Below are 16,320 nucleotides of genomic sequence, written 5' to 3'. Positions count from 1 at the left end.
TAAAACCTGTATTTTCCCACCACACCAGACTGGTCAGAGGTTCGGAGATCATTAATAGAGAGGATAAGTATGCTGCTGCCCACATTCTTAGCCCTAATATTCTAGGCTCACAAGGTTGAGTCAACTCTTAGAAGACGTCAATTCCCAGAGCAGATTTTGGATCACAGCTGTTATGATTAGGCACATTAACTTCAGATAGAAGCTTCATTTCACTAGCCTGGGACTTTTATGAGCATGGAGCATTCCCTCTACCTGCTGTCCTAGACTGCCCTCTCCCATTTCCCATTCTCATTTTGCACATTTTAAAGAATGGACGACCTTAAGCCACATCCCCAAATCTTCCTAATTAAAATGCTAAGGCAACATTTATCATCATATTTTGGCAAATATAAGCATGACAGAGACAGAGACAGTCAGGAAGGGGGAAAGAAACAGAAAGAAAAAGCAGGGTTATACACAATAGGCTTTTAAAATACCCTATTCGGTAGAGGTGTAACAATGACGCACATGACTAGAGAAAAGAACAAGATGGAGGAAGCTCTCTGGCATTTTGTACCTTATAAAGCTACTGACTAAAACAATCCTTAAAGTCACGTAGTATTAAGTGACAAGTAGTTTAACTACAGTAGGATGAGTCAACCACTGCATATTCCATTCTATTTTAGCATTGAATCCTAAGATGATTCAGGCTAACCATGCCATTTCCCAAACTGATTTAAAATCAAATCTTCACGTGGAAGAGGGGGAATCACTGGACTGCAACCCAAGTGACAGCCAGTCTTCATAAGAGTCCAGTTGAGGGTCTATAAGACCCTGAGACAGCTGCGTGGAAAGGACCCAGGGCTGTTCACCCTGGCTGATGTGGTCTTTGAAAATGGGCCAGCAAGGCTCACAGAGAAAGAAAGCAGACCTTTTCAGAACTCAGCAACTCTGCACAGTGACATAAGACATAGACAAGGACTGCCGTGTTGAGTTTGCAAATGTGATTTTTACCACACTAATGAAAATAGTTCCGGTACAACCTATGCCACCTACCAGTTCATCAAGTTTGTTTTGGAGGAGAGGCACTTTTATGTCTAGCCTCCATCAGGCAGAAGGCTCATTAAAAGCAAGTAGCATTGATGGCAAATTCACTGGTGTTTTCATGGGGGCAATGGCAACACACTATGGGTAAGAGAGGGATTATCTCTACCAACCAACATACCAAGACAAACTTAGACCATGGGGCTCCAGATAAACTATCCATTGCTCAAGACAAGAGGCAGCCTTTTGTAAGAGAAATATTTACAGCTGGAGAGCCATGGTCTTAGAAAGAAAATGTCTTAAATGAAAGTTTATGCCTTTGTAGCTTTGCCCTTTCAGATCCCCAGATACTCCCCATCACTGTTTTCTTTTTTCCTTTTTCACTCCCACAAAGTCACTATCCCTCTGCAAGTTTGGGGAGAATGGAATTGCTGCCTATTCTGCAGCAAAATATAAAGAAAATATACCATGCTCAGTGAAAGAAACCAGTCACAAGAGGTCCCACACTGTATGATTCCTTCTATATGAAATGTTCAGAGTAAGCAAATCCACAGAGGCAGAAAGTAGATTACTGGTGATTAGGGCTGAGGTGTGAGGGAGGAGGGAGATTGGGGTATGATAGCTAAAGGGTACAGAGTTTCTTTTTGAGGTCGTGAATATGTGCTAAAATTAATTGTAGTGATGGTTATGCGGCTCTGTGAATATACTAAAAAATTGTGCATTTCAAATAGGTGAATTGTATGTTATGTGAATTATAAAGCTGTAGGAAGAAAGAAAGAAAGAAAGAAAGAAAGAAAGAAAGAAAGAAAGAAAAGAGGGAGGGAGGAAAGAGAAAACATAGTGGCCCAAGGAAGGAGTGGTGATAGTTACCTTGGCTCAACCTGGAGGCCAAGCTGTCTGCTTCCCTCTAGTGTGAGCATCCACCACCCTCTCCCGCCCACTGTACACATTTACACACACCCAAACCTATACTCCAACCATCCCAAACAATTTACATTGCCACACAAACTCCATGCAGTTCTGTCCCTTTGAGCTTTTGCACCAGCTCCTCTCTACCTTGAATGCCTACCCACCCCCATTTCCCACCAAAACAGCTCTCATTCATCCTTCAAGAGGGGTTCAAATGTCACACTCTTCAGGATGTCTCTCCTGACCTTCCCTGATAGTTAGTGGGCTCCTCCTCTTCACCTCTGGAGGACTGTCCTACTTGCATACCTGTATTACATGACAGGGTGTTTGTCACAAGACGCTGCAACCTATTTCAATGCATATGGCACCCCCCATGAGACCACAAGCTCATGAAGGGTAAATACTACATTTTATTCATCTTGGTATCGACAAAACCTGGAACAGTGATGTCGTACAGAAGGCATCTAGAAAATATTTGCCAAATGACCCAATAGCATGGAGGTGAGATACCGCCGATGCAGGTCATGGAAAGGTGACCAGAAATCACCCCTAGCTCCTGTTCACAGCAGAAACATTAATGGTTTCTCCAAGACAGTGTCTGGGTGCCAAGTCCACCCCAAGTGGGAATCCTGCCCACAGAGCTCCAGGGGCCCTTCTGGTGCTTGGGTAAGATCCAAATCTGGAGGGGAAAGGCAAATGGAGGGCACCACGTGTGGTTAGACAAAAAGAGCTGTGAACGCAAGTAGAACCACAAAGCAAGCCTTGGGTAACAAGCACAATGACAAAGCAGTTTGCGGAATGTTTTCTAGGGAAACCAAACTCCATAGAGACTGCTTGATCAGAATTGTGTTTAAAATGAAATCTGAGCATTTGCTGATATTCAGCCTAGAAGTTTCTGTACATAAAACCAGCATCCTGAACAAACGAAGCAGCCAGCCGACCACTGACAAGAGAGGGCGAGAAGAGTGTGAAACCCAGAGGTCACCTGAACCTGAGAGAAGAGGCTACGAAGTCCAAATCCAATCTGTGGATTTTTATGTGTTTATGTTGATGGTAATGGGTAGACTTCCTAAATGTAAGTTCACCCATTCTCAAAAGTCATTATATTGACCTCATAGAGTCCAGAATTAAAGATGTCCCTCTAGGTCTTAAACTTCTTATACTGCTATTTAAAAATATACCATTATTATGTGGATATCGTAGCTCCAATATAACTTGCAAAGCATCACAAGCTTACGAATATAATGGAAACAATACCTCAAAGGTCGATAAAACTCTAATTAGCCATATTAAATGAATGGCACCAATAACAGTGTCTTGTTGACATTACTTCACAGCATAAATACGATGCTGGCATTTTTGAGTGTGGCATGCCTGTGACACCCTGTGCCACAGGATGACTCAATACTCCCATCACTTTCCTCAGTTCAATTTGGTGCTATACCTCCATTCACACAAAGTTTTGCGATGAGATTTGCCCTTCACTGGAGTGACTTCAGTCATAACTGTGGGTACTGAAATTAAACCAGCATGCTAGTGATGAGTTCATCATCCAGTTGTTCCAATGATTGAATTAACTGCATAATTTTAAATTGTTTTCATATTGTAAAGGTTAGATGACTATGAGTTATGTTTGCATAGAGAACCTGTGGATTTCTCTTTGAGAAACATTTGATTGGATGAACCACCAATCCTGGCAGCAGTCAACCAATCTGATCACCCTGTATGCCCAATGAAAGATAAATCACTCCAGTCACCAGAAATCTTGAAGAGACAGCAGGTCCCTGCCCAGGAGAGGGTCAGTATTTAGAGTAAAAGACAGGGATCAGTACTTTCACAGTGAGTTTTCCTCCAGAAGTTACCAGCAAAGAGAAGAAATCCCAAGAAGGCAAAGGGCAGAGGGGACGACCCACCTCTCTCCTCAACAAGTCCTCCCCAGGGAAGCTTCTCTCCCAGCTGAGATCACCTCCTCTGACCCCGCTCCCCAGGTGGCCACAGTTACCAAAGCTCTGTGAACCTGTTAGTTGTTTTACAACTGGCTTGTCTTGCCTTGTAACCTTTCATTTGTTTGTTGTTGTTATTTAGCTGTGGTAAAATACACATAACATATAATTGATCCTCTTAAATATTTTTAAGTGTACAGTTAGGTAATGTTAAGTATTTTCACATTGCTGTACAGACTCTAGAACTTTCCCATCTTGAAAAACAAACTTTGTACTCATGAAACAATAACATCCCATTTCCCTGTCTCCCTAACCAATGGAAACCACCGTTCTACGTTATGTCTCTATGAATTCGACTTCCCTAGATGCCTCATACAGTGGATTCATACAAAATTTGACTCTTTGTGATTGGCTTATTCCAATTAACATAATGTCCTCAAAGTTCATCCATGCTGGGTATAGACCTGGTTTTCCTTCCTTTTTATGGCTGAGTAATCCATTGTATGTATACACTACATGTTGCTCATCAGTCCGTCCATGGATCGACATTTAGGTTGCTGCCACTTTTTGGCTATTGTGAATAATGCTGCCAGGAAGCTGGATGCACTTTATTTTTTCCTGAATTGGCTGGTTATTTGGGTTCTATCATATTAACATCTGAATTTTCTAGATTTCTTAATCTCCTTTTAAACCTGAGAAAAGTTTGCCTCTGAGATTTGGTGCTTTGTTTTTTCTGCAGTGTACAATTGCATATGCTTTCTGCCTCCAGGCGTGGGCACAAAGCTTCATGGGTGACAGGTTATAATGGCTAGACTCCAGAACATCCTGCAGGAACATATAAACATGTGCGTAGACAATGATGTTTGATTCAGCTTCCCAGAGGAGGAGAGCTAAGAGGGGTGTCATTCTCAGCCATCAGCCACAGGGCTTCACGTCACTGTGGTAAGATCCTGGTGTATCCTCAGAAGGATCCTGCCATAGAGCTTTGGGAAGCCTCCTCCCTCACCAACCATCCATTCCAAGGATTTCACAAATGCTTCAGTGGAAGCTACCTCTCTTATAAGTGATGAAGGCAGCCCAAAGTTAGCTGCAAATTGAGGGTGGAGGCTGTCATCCATGATGATGCCTTTCCTGTTAGGGACACACAAAATGTGCTATGACATGTGGAGGATCACTTAGAATACCACCATCTAACAGCTGCCACACACACACACACACACACACACACACACACACCAGAGAAAAGTGGCAGCTGATGTCTACAGCCCGCTGACCTGAAATCCAACCTCCCAGACTCAGGGGCCATGCACAAGTTCATCTTAACACAGGTCAATTTTCTCCTGGTCAGAGAAAATAAATCCCACAGAGCACACTTATTCCTCCCAACTGGTCTCATGAGAAAACATCTTCCCCACACCACATGAGAACTTGTGTTTTCACAAAAGGGGAAACCTCAGACGTGTCTTCCCTCTCTGGGTCAACAGCTGCTCAAGGCGCCCCCCCCCCCCCGGGCTTTCTCTGGTTGCAACTGGGTCTTCTCTCCCTGCACACCTGGAACCAGGTGGAAGAAGGAACTCACGGAGGCTGAGGGGTAAAAGGTGGAAGAGTCCACTTTCTTAGCAAACTTAAGTGGTACCCACCTGGTGAGAGGAGGAAGCAAGAGGCAGAGATTGAGCCCTGGGCAGAAAACCCTAACAGAAGACCTGGATCCCAGGGTGGGCTGCTTCCTCCTTTTCCCTATATTGTGAAGCCGATGTGAAGGCCAAACATAATTTGTGAAAATGTTTTGGAAAGGCTAAAATGCTTTACACATGGAAGGCATTGTTGCTTCGTAAAAATAAATAAATAAATTTAATAAAAATAATTGTCCTGCTCTGAAACATTTTGTTCACAATTTTAATGGCTCCGGGGGAGGATTTGGTTTTAGGAAAGAGCCAAAGATTATACAAAGCACCAGCTACATCCCCCCAGGCCTGAATCCTGTCCAGGATCAAAGGGCTGCTTTAAGATCAAAAGGCTCTGCAATCCTGAAACCAAGCCTGGATCTGCCTCACCCTAGTGCTCCTAGAGGGGACCAGCTCCACAAAACAGGAAACATCCCCTCCTCTTTGTTCCCGGGCAAGCTTAGTTCCTACCTTTTTTTCCCATCTGCATGACTTACTTATTTTATGACTGGAGGTTTGCACCTCTTAATCCCCATCACCTATTTCACCCATCCCCTTACTTTCCTCCCCTCTGGTAACCCCTAGTTTGTTCTCTGTATTTATGAGCCTGTTTCTGTCATTTTATTTGTTTGTTCATTTGTTTTGTCTTTTAGATTGCACATGCAAGTGAAACCCTACGGTATTTGTCTTTCTTTGCCTGACTGATTTCACTTAGCATAATAATACCCTCTAGCTCCCCATGCTATTGCAAATGGCAAGATCGCATTGTTTTTATGGCAGATATGATTCTATTATATATATATATAATAGATATATATATATATGTATGTATGTATATCACATCTTCTTTATTCATTCATTTGATGGACACTTGGGTTGCTTCCATATCATGGCTATTATAAATGATGCTGTAATAAACAGGGGTGCATATATCTCTTCAAATTAGGCTTTTGTTTTCTTCGGGTAAATATTCAGTAGCGGAATTACTGGATCATATGGAGGCATTTCTATCTTTAATTTTTTGACGCATTTCTATGCTGTTTTCCACAGTGGTTACACCAATTTACATTCTCACCAACAGTGCACAAGGGTTCCTTTTTCTCCACATCCTTGGCAACACTTGATATCGCTTGTCTTTTTGATACTAGCCATTCTGACTGGAACAAGGTGATATCTCATTGTGGTTTTGATTTGCACTGCCCTCATAATTGGTGATGTTGAGCATCTTCTCATATGTCTGTTGCATTCGTATGTCTTCTCTGGACAAATGTCCATTTGATTCTCTGCCTATTTTTAATTGGCTTCCTTGGGGTTTTTTGGTGTTGAGTTGTATAAGTTCTTTATATATTTTGGATATTAACCCCTTATCTAATATATCATTTGCAAATATCTTCTCCCATTCAGTATGTTTTTTTTTGTTTATATGAAACCACAGAAGACCCTGAATAGCCAAAACAATCTTGAAAAAAGAAGAACAAGGCTGGGGGTATCATAATCACAGATCCAAGGTATAGTAATCAAAACCATATGGTATTGGCCCATAAACAGACACATAGATCAATGGAACAGGATAGAGTCAAGAAATAAACCCACACGTATATAGTCAATTGATCTATAATAAAGGAAGCAAGAATATACAATGGGGAAAGATAGTCTCTTCTATAAATGGTGTTGGAAAAACTGGACAACTACATGCAAAAGAATGAAACTCGACCACTTTGTTTCACCATATACAAAATTAACTCAAAATGGATTAAAGACCTAAATGTGAGACCTGAAATCATAAAATTCCTGAAAGAAAACATAAGCAGTAATCTCTTGGATATGGGCCCTAGCAATGTATTTATGGATATGTCTCTTCACGCAAGGGAAACAAAAGCAAAAATAAACTATTGAGACTACACCAAAATAAAACGGTTTTGCACAGCAAAGGAAACGTATTTGTCAAAAAAACAATAGTTTCCACTTTTATCTCCTTCCTTACCCGGAAGCAATGAATGCTCACAGAGCTTGCTCAGGGCAAAGTCAGAAGGGAGCAGGGCAGACAGATGACCTAGCGTCTCAATGGTGGGCACAGAAGGAAGTGTTCTTTGCTTTACATACATTCTCAAAACGATCAATGGAAAGATCAACGGAAATGATCAATGAAACAGGAAATATCACCATTAAAAGGAAATACAAGGGTGTCTTTCCTGTTTTATCATGAACCTCTAGTGATAAAAATTCTACTAGAAATAAGTTTGCATAAGATGTCCGATTAGAATACATTTCTGTCCCTCTCTTTCACCCCCTGCCACAATGGCCTCTACGTCTCTCAGAAAAATGAAAATCATGGTAGTTTCTTCCAGGTACTCATTCATTCCCCATCCTAAGCAGTATCCTCCTCCTCTCCAAATGGTAAACCCCAACATTCACCTGACTATTGGACTGCTACCCTATTGGTTAATCAGGAAGAGTATCGTAAAAACTTCCACCCAGAAGGACACCAGTCTCCAGTATTACTGGAACCACAGGGGAGATGGGTGCACTTCAGGGGTGCTGCTGCTCTCTGGCCTGGCCCCGACTGCCCTTCTTAGCCTCTTGCTGTGCTCTTATGAGTCCATGATAGCTGTTCCAAAGAGCTGTCCCTGGTCTGCTTTGTGCCACTGACCCTAGTCATATCTGTACACCAAAGCTCTACACTGGCAATCACACCCAGGCTGCTTGGCCCTCAGTGCCCTGGGGCCAAACTGAGATGCATCTGGTCAGGAAGCACTCTCTTGCCTGGGCCAGACTGCCAATCACACAGCTCTTCTGGTTCGGCCCCTAACCCTCTCTCAGGAGCTCAATAGCCAGTCTTACCCACATGTGTAACCTGAATCTAACCATGAGGAAACAATCAGAAAAATCCAAATGGAGGGTTTGAAGAGCAAGTGGCCTGAACCCTTCTAAAATCTTCATGTCTGGAAAACTACAAAAGAGCAAGGGGACTGGTTCCTAAACTAAAGAGGACCCAAGACACATGACAACTAAAGACAATGGATGGTCTTGCATTAGGTTCTGGAATTTGAAAATATAACTAAAAAAAAAAAAAGGTGGTAAAAAAACCTTAGTGGGAACTTTGAGGGAATTTGAATGGGAGCTGCCTATTAGATAATAGTGTGGTACAAATGTTACATTTCTGAGTGGGAAGGTAGTATTGCAGTATGTAGAATAATGCTCCTTTTAATAAGATATAAATGATGAAGTATTTGGGGATGAACACTCATGATGCCTACAACTAACTCTCAAGTGGTTCAACAACAACAACAACAAACCCAGCTATGTATGCTACACACAGAGAGAGAGAGAGAGAGAGAGAGAGAGAGGAAGCAAATGTTATAAAATGTTAATATTGGTGAAGGCAAGTAAAGCGTAGATAGTGTACTCTTCTTGAAACTTTTTGAAGATTTCAAATTTCTTATACTAAAATATTGAGGTTCATAAAACCAGGCAGAGGAGACAGACATTTTGCATTTCTCTGCTATCCGTATTTTTCTCATCTCTCTCTAAGAAGCTCATGCACTAAACTTGGGGGAAGCAAGCAACTCACACAAAACAATTCATGAAGCAAATGTGAGGGGTGGGGTGCTAGCTCATTGACAACCCATTTATCCTGCAAGTAAATATACTCTGTATTATGACTTGAACTCAGTGAAGATCCCACTGCATTTGTAAATAATGGAATTCATTAATTGTATCTATTTGGGTTTATCTCTGTTGGTTAACACAGGATGGGAAATGATAATGCTGTTCAAATTGCTGGGTCCCAGAAGACCAAAAGAGAACATGGAGCCCAAAAACATATCTCATCTAAAGACTTTTAGGCAGCCTGCTTGCTACAGGACTCTCTTTTTCACCAGGGTCAACCCTACTCTTGGTGGCTCCAGGATGACACAGTATTCAAGGGAAACAGCATTAAATATAGGTAGAATTGAGATTTCACAAGTCCCCTTTCAGGGATTAACTCAAATTCCTCTTTCCCTATGAATTTCTTCTTATGCTGCACTTTAGAGACACTTCTAAGTGTACTTCTAGTAAAACTAAGGCAACCATGGGGCGCCTGGGGGCTCAGTTGGTTAAGTGTCCAACTCTAGATTTCAGCTCAGGTCATGATCTCACAGTTCCTGAGTTCGAGCCCCACATTGGGCTCTGTGCTGGCAGTGTGGAGCCTGCTTGGGATTCTCTCTCTCTCTCTCTCTCTCTCTCTCTCTCTCCCTCCGTCTCTTTGCCCTTCCCCAGTTCTCTTTCTCTCTCTCTCTCAAAGTAAATAAATAAACTAAAAAAACAAAAAACAAAAAACAACAACAACAACAAAACAACTAAGGCCACTGGATTTCTGACACAGCTGTCTTCAAAAACTGTGTCTGTGGCTGGACATTGGTGAAACCACATGGTCCAGTATTTGACCTGGAAAATACAGTTGCTGTAATTGTAGGGATTATTGCATGGTTCCTTGTATTACAGTGCTTTGTGTTCTCAAGTCTTCCTCCCCCAGTTGACTATACATTCCCTCGAGGGAAAGGATAACTGACGTGTTATTCTCTCTGTCTCCAGTTGTTCCCTTTGTGCGTGATTCCAGCCACTCCCCCAACTGTATTTTCCACTTGTAGGCTGACCATGCTTACAAGTCACTTTGGCTGTCTTCAGAGTTTCAGGTTATATGTCCAACTCCCTGCTGAGCATGGCCTTTTTCAGGTCCTCCAAGTATTAAATATTCAAGCCTTCTCCTCCCTCCTCAAAATTCTCTTCTCCCTCTTATATTCCCAGTCTCAGCTCACCAAACCTCTGCTCACGTGTTCAGCCAAGCTGCAACGTAATTCATCCTGCTTTCTCCCTTATCTCCTCTCCTTTGCCAATCTGTCATGAAATCCAATTGCTTCTTTGTCTCCTAAATGGCCCTTAGACTTGTCTCCTTCTCCCCACTCCACCCTCCCTCCCCTTCCTTAGCTCAGGAGCTCAGCTCTCACCTGGACTATTACGCAAGACTTCTAACTGACTCCCTGTTCCAGTCTGGACACCCTCCGCACTCAGATTCATCCTCTGTTTTGCAGTTAGCTGATACCAAAGCATGCCATCCTCAACATAAAATCACTCTATGGCTTTCTGACATGACAGAACAAAGTTAAGCTCCTTGCGTGGCCTACTGGTCCTGCACGAACTGGCCTGTACCCTTCTAATTTCCTCTTCTGCCTCTCCCTGCCTCACAATGTATGCTCTAATCTTGCTAAAGCACCTGTAGCTCCTAACAAACATTCTGTGGTTTCAAGTTTCCTTGCTGTTGCTCACACTCTTTAGCCTGGAATTTCTGTCTATCGTTTGTTGACATAGCTACCCTTTACTCACCTTTCAACACTCAGCTCAGCCTCCATCACTTCTTGAAGCCTTCTCAGAAGCTCAAGCTGAGTGCTGTCCTTCACACCCCCTAAGGCATCCTCTGCATCCCTCTCCCTTGTCCATAACCATATTATATGAAAATCCATGTATAAGTCTGGCTTCCCAACGAAAAGCACAAGCTCTTAACGGGAGGGACTGATTCCCACTTTTATTTGCCTCCAAAGCAGCTGACACGGTGCTTAGAAAATAGTAAATGTTTGTTAAAAAGCACCATTTGCTTCTTATTTTGACTCGCATGGAATCATGTCGCAGTAGATGACCAAAGGATGTCTTTAGATCTTATATCCTGGGATGGAAGGTAGGGAGGAGCACAGTAAACCTTTCTTCAGAATCCCAGCTGATGAGAGGGGTGCGGGGCTCTGTTGCTTTTCCTGAACACTTTCTCCAAGTATGGCACCTTTTCAACAAGCATGACATGATCGTTGAGAAGCCTGTGGTAAAAAGACATTAGAGGAAGCAGTGCAAAATACCTGGCCGAAACACTAAGGACATGGCTATGAGGTGTGAAACAAAGATCGTTTAAAACAAGGATCCATTTTCCTGTGCTCTGTGCCAACCAGCCTGTCTTTACCCCAGCCTGTCGCCTCTTCCTCTCTCGGTCCCCTGAGGTTAAAACCTGCCATGCATCCGTATTTTGAGTTTCAAAATTTTGTCTTCCCATATTCTATTCTGCCATAGTGCCTGGAATCTCCCTTTGCTCACCCTTCAAATTCATATTTCTTAAAACTTGCAGCACTGCCCTGGTACCCATTTTGAAGTGTGTCTGAAACCCTTTCTCACCATGTCCTTGCTAGAATGGCCATTTCCTCTTTGTGTTTCACCATCCTAGAACCCATTGTGTGTCTGATATACACACATTGTTCACCTATCTCCTACTAGGACTATGAACTCCTTAACGCCAGAATATATGGCACACGTACCTTTATGTCAATAGGCCTAGCCCAGCGTCTCGTGATATGCGTGGTTCATACAGCTCACTGACTGAATGTTCTCATATAAAGAAAGCAGAGTCCTGAAAGCGTAGGGATGGCACATTTTGATGGTGGAGAAGGGGAAGTAATTGGGAGCCAAGTGGATGGATCAAGCCTCCTGTGAGTTGACATGATGATGCCTGGCAGCAGTCTTAGGGCATTGGGGTCACTTGGGGGTGGCAAGACAGAATGGGAGAAATAATTCCCAACAGACTCTGAAAAATGCTTTGCAGTGGTGGTACCTATGCCCCAGGCACTTTAGCTGGCAGTTCAGGAATCTTCCTGGGAGTTCCAGAAAATCTTGGACTCTAGAGGAACTACATATGCAGATATTACATTTGTGTCTGGGCCTGTCAGTTTGGTCTCCCATTACAATCCCCACACCAGCTAAGACCACAGCTTTTGTGTGATTTCAATCCTGGCAGCGCCTACAGAATGCTTCCTTAAGTGCCCAGAGAATGTTTGATGACTTGTAAACCATGTTCTTTGACATTGAAATAGTCGTTAAACACGGGAGTGGCTTCAAGTGAATTTTAACTAAGTCTTGGGAAAATAGTCCCAGTCAGATTGTATTCCTTGAGTTTTTAATTCACATTCCACTACCCCCAAGATGTCACAGCCTCTTCCTGAATATGCTTCTAGAAGTCAGGAGCACATTTACATGGGAGAGAGTGCTGAGTGAAGGAGGCTGAGCACCAGGCTATCAAAAGGCTCCCAAAGGTGCTTCCCAATAGGGGTATTGCTTTCATGCTAATTTATTGTGCATTTTAAAGTCACCTCCATCATACTCACAACTACCCCTCCCTCTTAAATCAGTTAGAGTCAAGCTAATTAATACAACAGAACTGCAGCCTTCTCATCTAAAACAAACACTCTAAACGAACCAGAGAAGCCACAGTAAGAGAGCCTAGACTTGCCAGAGGAGCTCATATGCTCAGCAGTAAAAAGCAGAGGAACCTGTAAGAGGTATAAAGGCACAAAGCTATATTTATAACGCACATAAAATGATAGGCAACGTCTCTTGAACATCTGTTAGGTGCCAGGCACTTTTTAGACATTATCTCATTCAACTACACATAACCCTACAAGATAAACATCATTAATCCCATTTCACAAATAAGAAAATTGGACTCTCAAAGAAGCCAAGCATTTTGGCTAAGATTTCTCATCTGGAAAGTAAGGGAGCCAAGATACAAACTCAAGTCTTGCTGATTTCAATTCAGTGCCTACTAGGCTGTATCCATCATTTCCCCCACACACATAGGAAACCAAGAAACCCACAGAGAGTGTCATCTCTAGGGCACGGTCAGAAAACAGGAACTCCACCAGTATTTAACCAAGAGAATTTACTATAGAGAGTTGTTTGAACAGGTATTGGGGCACTGAAGAAAACAGGGAACTCTGAGGTATAAAGAAAGCTGGTAACTGCAGGCAGTAGCCAACGAGCACCTCTAGGGCTGCAGGAACACAGAGAGGGGACTCGGGGAGGCCAACCCTGGAAGCTTGGAGAATGCCCCAGAGCTAGGCCTCAGACTTAGGAGGGGGCACTGCCTGGCTGGGGCTGGTCCCTCAGAGCACGCATGTGCGATGGTGCTGCTTTGGGGAATTCTGAAAGAGGCTGGAAACTGCAACTAACTGGAAGCGTGCTGCTTCCAGGGTGAAAAGTCCCTGATGGGGACGCTGACAGGAAAAGCAAGCAAACAGAAAGGGCAAGTAACTTCTCCCCTTCCTGCCTCCCTGCAGGGCTGCTAATTGGCAAAGCAGACATGTCCTTAGCAGAGCCCCAGTCCCAGCCCAGGGGAACGGAGCACAGGAGGCAGGTTTGGAGCAGAGAGAGAATGGCTTCCTAACCAGCACAAGTGGGTTGTGTGTAAGCACCAATGCCAGTGACTCAGGGTAAGGGAGATAATTACCACTATCATATCAGCCGCCATTACTGGATATCTACTATGTGACATTCACTGCGTTCCATCCTTTCCACACATCGACTCCTTTGGTCCCCACAACCTATGAAGTGGCTACTATTGTCTTACCAATTTCACTGATGCATAAGCTAATATTTAGAGATGCTAAGAGCCTTGCAAACAACCGTTAGGAAGAAGAGGGGCCACAACTCATAATGAGGTCTGTCTGGATGCTAAAACCCTGCTATAAGCACCCATATTTGTTTAGTTGCCATAACAAATTTCCACAAACTGGGTGGCTGAAAACAAGAAAATTTTATTCTCTTATAGTTGGAGGCCAGAAGTCCAAAGTTGAGGTGTTTTCAGGGCATGCTCCCTCTGAAATCTCTAGGAGAGAATCTTTCTTTGCCTCTTCCAACTTCTGGTGGCCCCAGGCACTCACTGGTTTGTGGCTCCATCGCCACCATCTCTGCTTGTCTTGACAAGGCTTTCTTCCCTCTGTGTGTCCATGTCTTCTCTTTTACCTCTTATAAAGACACTTGTCACTGAATTTAGGGCCTACCCAGGTAAGCTAGGATTATCTCATCTAAAGATCTTTAACTTAGGGGCACCTGGGTGGCTCAGTCGGTTAAGCATCCAACTCTTGGCTCAGGTCATGATCTCAGGTCATGATCTTACAGTTTTGTGAGTTCGAGCCCTAGGTCGGGCTCCATGCTGACAATGCAGAGCCTGCTCAGGATTCTCTGTCTCCCTCTCTCTCTGTCCCTCCCCCACTTGCACTGCCTCTGTCTCTCTCAAAATAAATAAATAAACTCAATTAAAAAAAATCTTTAACTTAATTATATCTGCAAAGATGCTTTTTCCCAATAAGGTTCATAGGTTAGGATATAGACATATCAATTTGGGGGCCACAATTCAACGACTACACCACCACACCGTGTAAAATTACTTCTTTACTCTTGAAAACCTTGTTCACAAAACCATTTAAAATGAAATCTGTACTCTGAGATCATTTTCAGATTTTAAAACAATGTTTTGCACTGTATGTAGTACTTTTAATATTCGGTGCTCCTGTTCCTTTAAGCTTTATTTTCTTCCTAAAGATAAATATGCAGTGACATCTTCTGCAGCTCCTCTCATTTGGAACAGCCATCCTGTATGTCTTCGCCTCATCGACTCTTGATCTCATTTCAAATCTCATCTGGAAATTTCCTCCCTCCTCTCTTTTCCCTCCTTGAGTGCTTTCTTTGACTTGGCTTTTGTTCCCACTCACTTATGCAGTCCCAGAATTCAGTGGACACACCTGGTCAAAAGAGTATTATTTTAGATGAGAGTATTTCCTTCAACCACAGGGTGGAATGCTCCCAAACTTTTCATCACTGGCTCCAACAAAAGTCTACCCTCCTTCCCCAAGCCTCTACTCCACATCCCAGCCTTGGGAAGGGAACCTTCCCATGACAGTATCTCTTCTTGGTTGGAAGGATTGAGTGATCCATTTTGCAATTCACCTGGTTGAGGACATAGTTTAAAATTTTATGTCCCTTGGAGATGTGCTTCTTATTTGTGTGTGAAGGGCAAAATGATTTCTCAAAGCAAGCAGATATTAGAAGAGAAAGGTATATTGTGCCCTTTTGCTAAATAAAATATGTGAACTGAGGGTCTCTTATTGCATCAAAATTAATGAAATGTATTTCATATTCCTGATTGAAAAGAAGAAATGCTTTTCTCTCTCATGGAAATATGTCAGACTCACTTTTATTAAAGTCTGGCGTATTTGCTAGTGAAGATTTCCAGCATACCAAACTACTATATCCTTTAAATTTAATTCTGAAGTTCATAAATTTTGCTACCTAGAAGGAAAGAAGATGAATATTAGAAAGCAAAATCTTGAAACTCATCCAGGGTTTTTCAAGTGTCTCAATACCAAAATCATTGCTATCTGTTTAAAATTTAATTTTCAAAAAGTGTTTCCTGCCTCCACAGACATGGATATTGATGTTACTGCACCGTTTCTTCCTCTTTCCCCACAACATTCTTGGAAACATTTCTTCTGCAGGTGGGATATGTTTTTGTCATTCATCAAGATAATTCCTCACATTTCATTTCTTTTCCTCAAGTTCTTCCTTATCTGTGGTTTCATATTTTACTTTTTTTTTCCAAGGCGGTGGATGGAAAAAGCACATGGATTATTTCAGACATGCCACCCCTCTCCTTCTTTATGACCAGGAAAGGACCAAATTTTTGCCTCTTCCGTCTTTCTTCTTGATATAATTGGTGGAAAAGTCATCACACATTTGACCCTCTTCTCAAGTATTTGGGATAATAAGAGTACTCCTTACCTCGTGGTTTGGAGGGGGAAAGGTGCAAGTATACAAGAGGGTCATGAAGAGATGGTCTTCATGGGAAACCCTCGCCTGACAGCTAACCATGGCTCCAAATATTTTTCAGATTCATCACTCAAAGCTAGAACACATCCCAAGCCCCACCAGTA

Source organism: Prionailurus viverrinus, chromosome A1 (genome assembly GCF_022837055.1).
Source record: "Prionailurus viverrinus isolate Anna chromosome A1, UM_Priviv_1.0, whole genome shotgun sequence".
NCBI lineage: Eukaryota > Metazoa > Chordata > Mammalia > Carnivora > Felidae > Prionailurus > Prionailurus viverrinus.
This window is presented reverse-complemented; position numbering follows the sequence as displayed.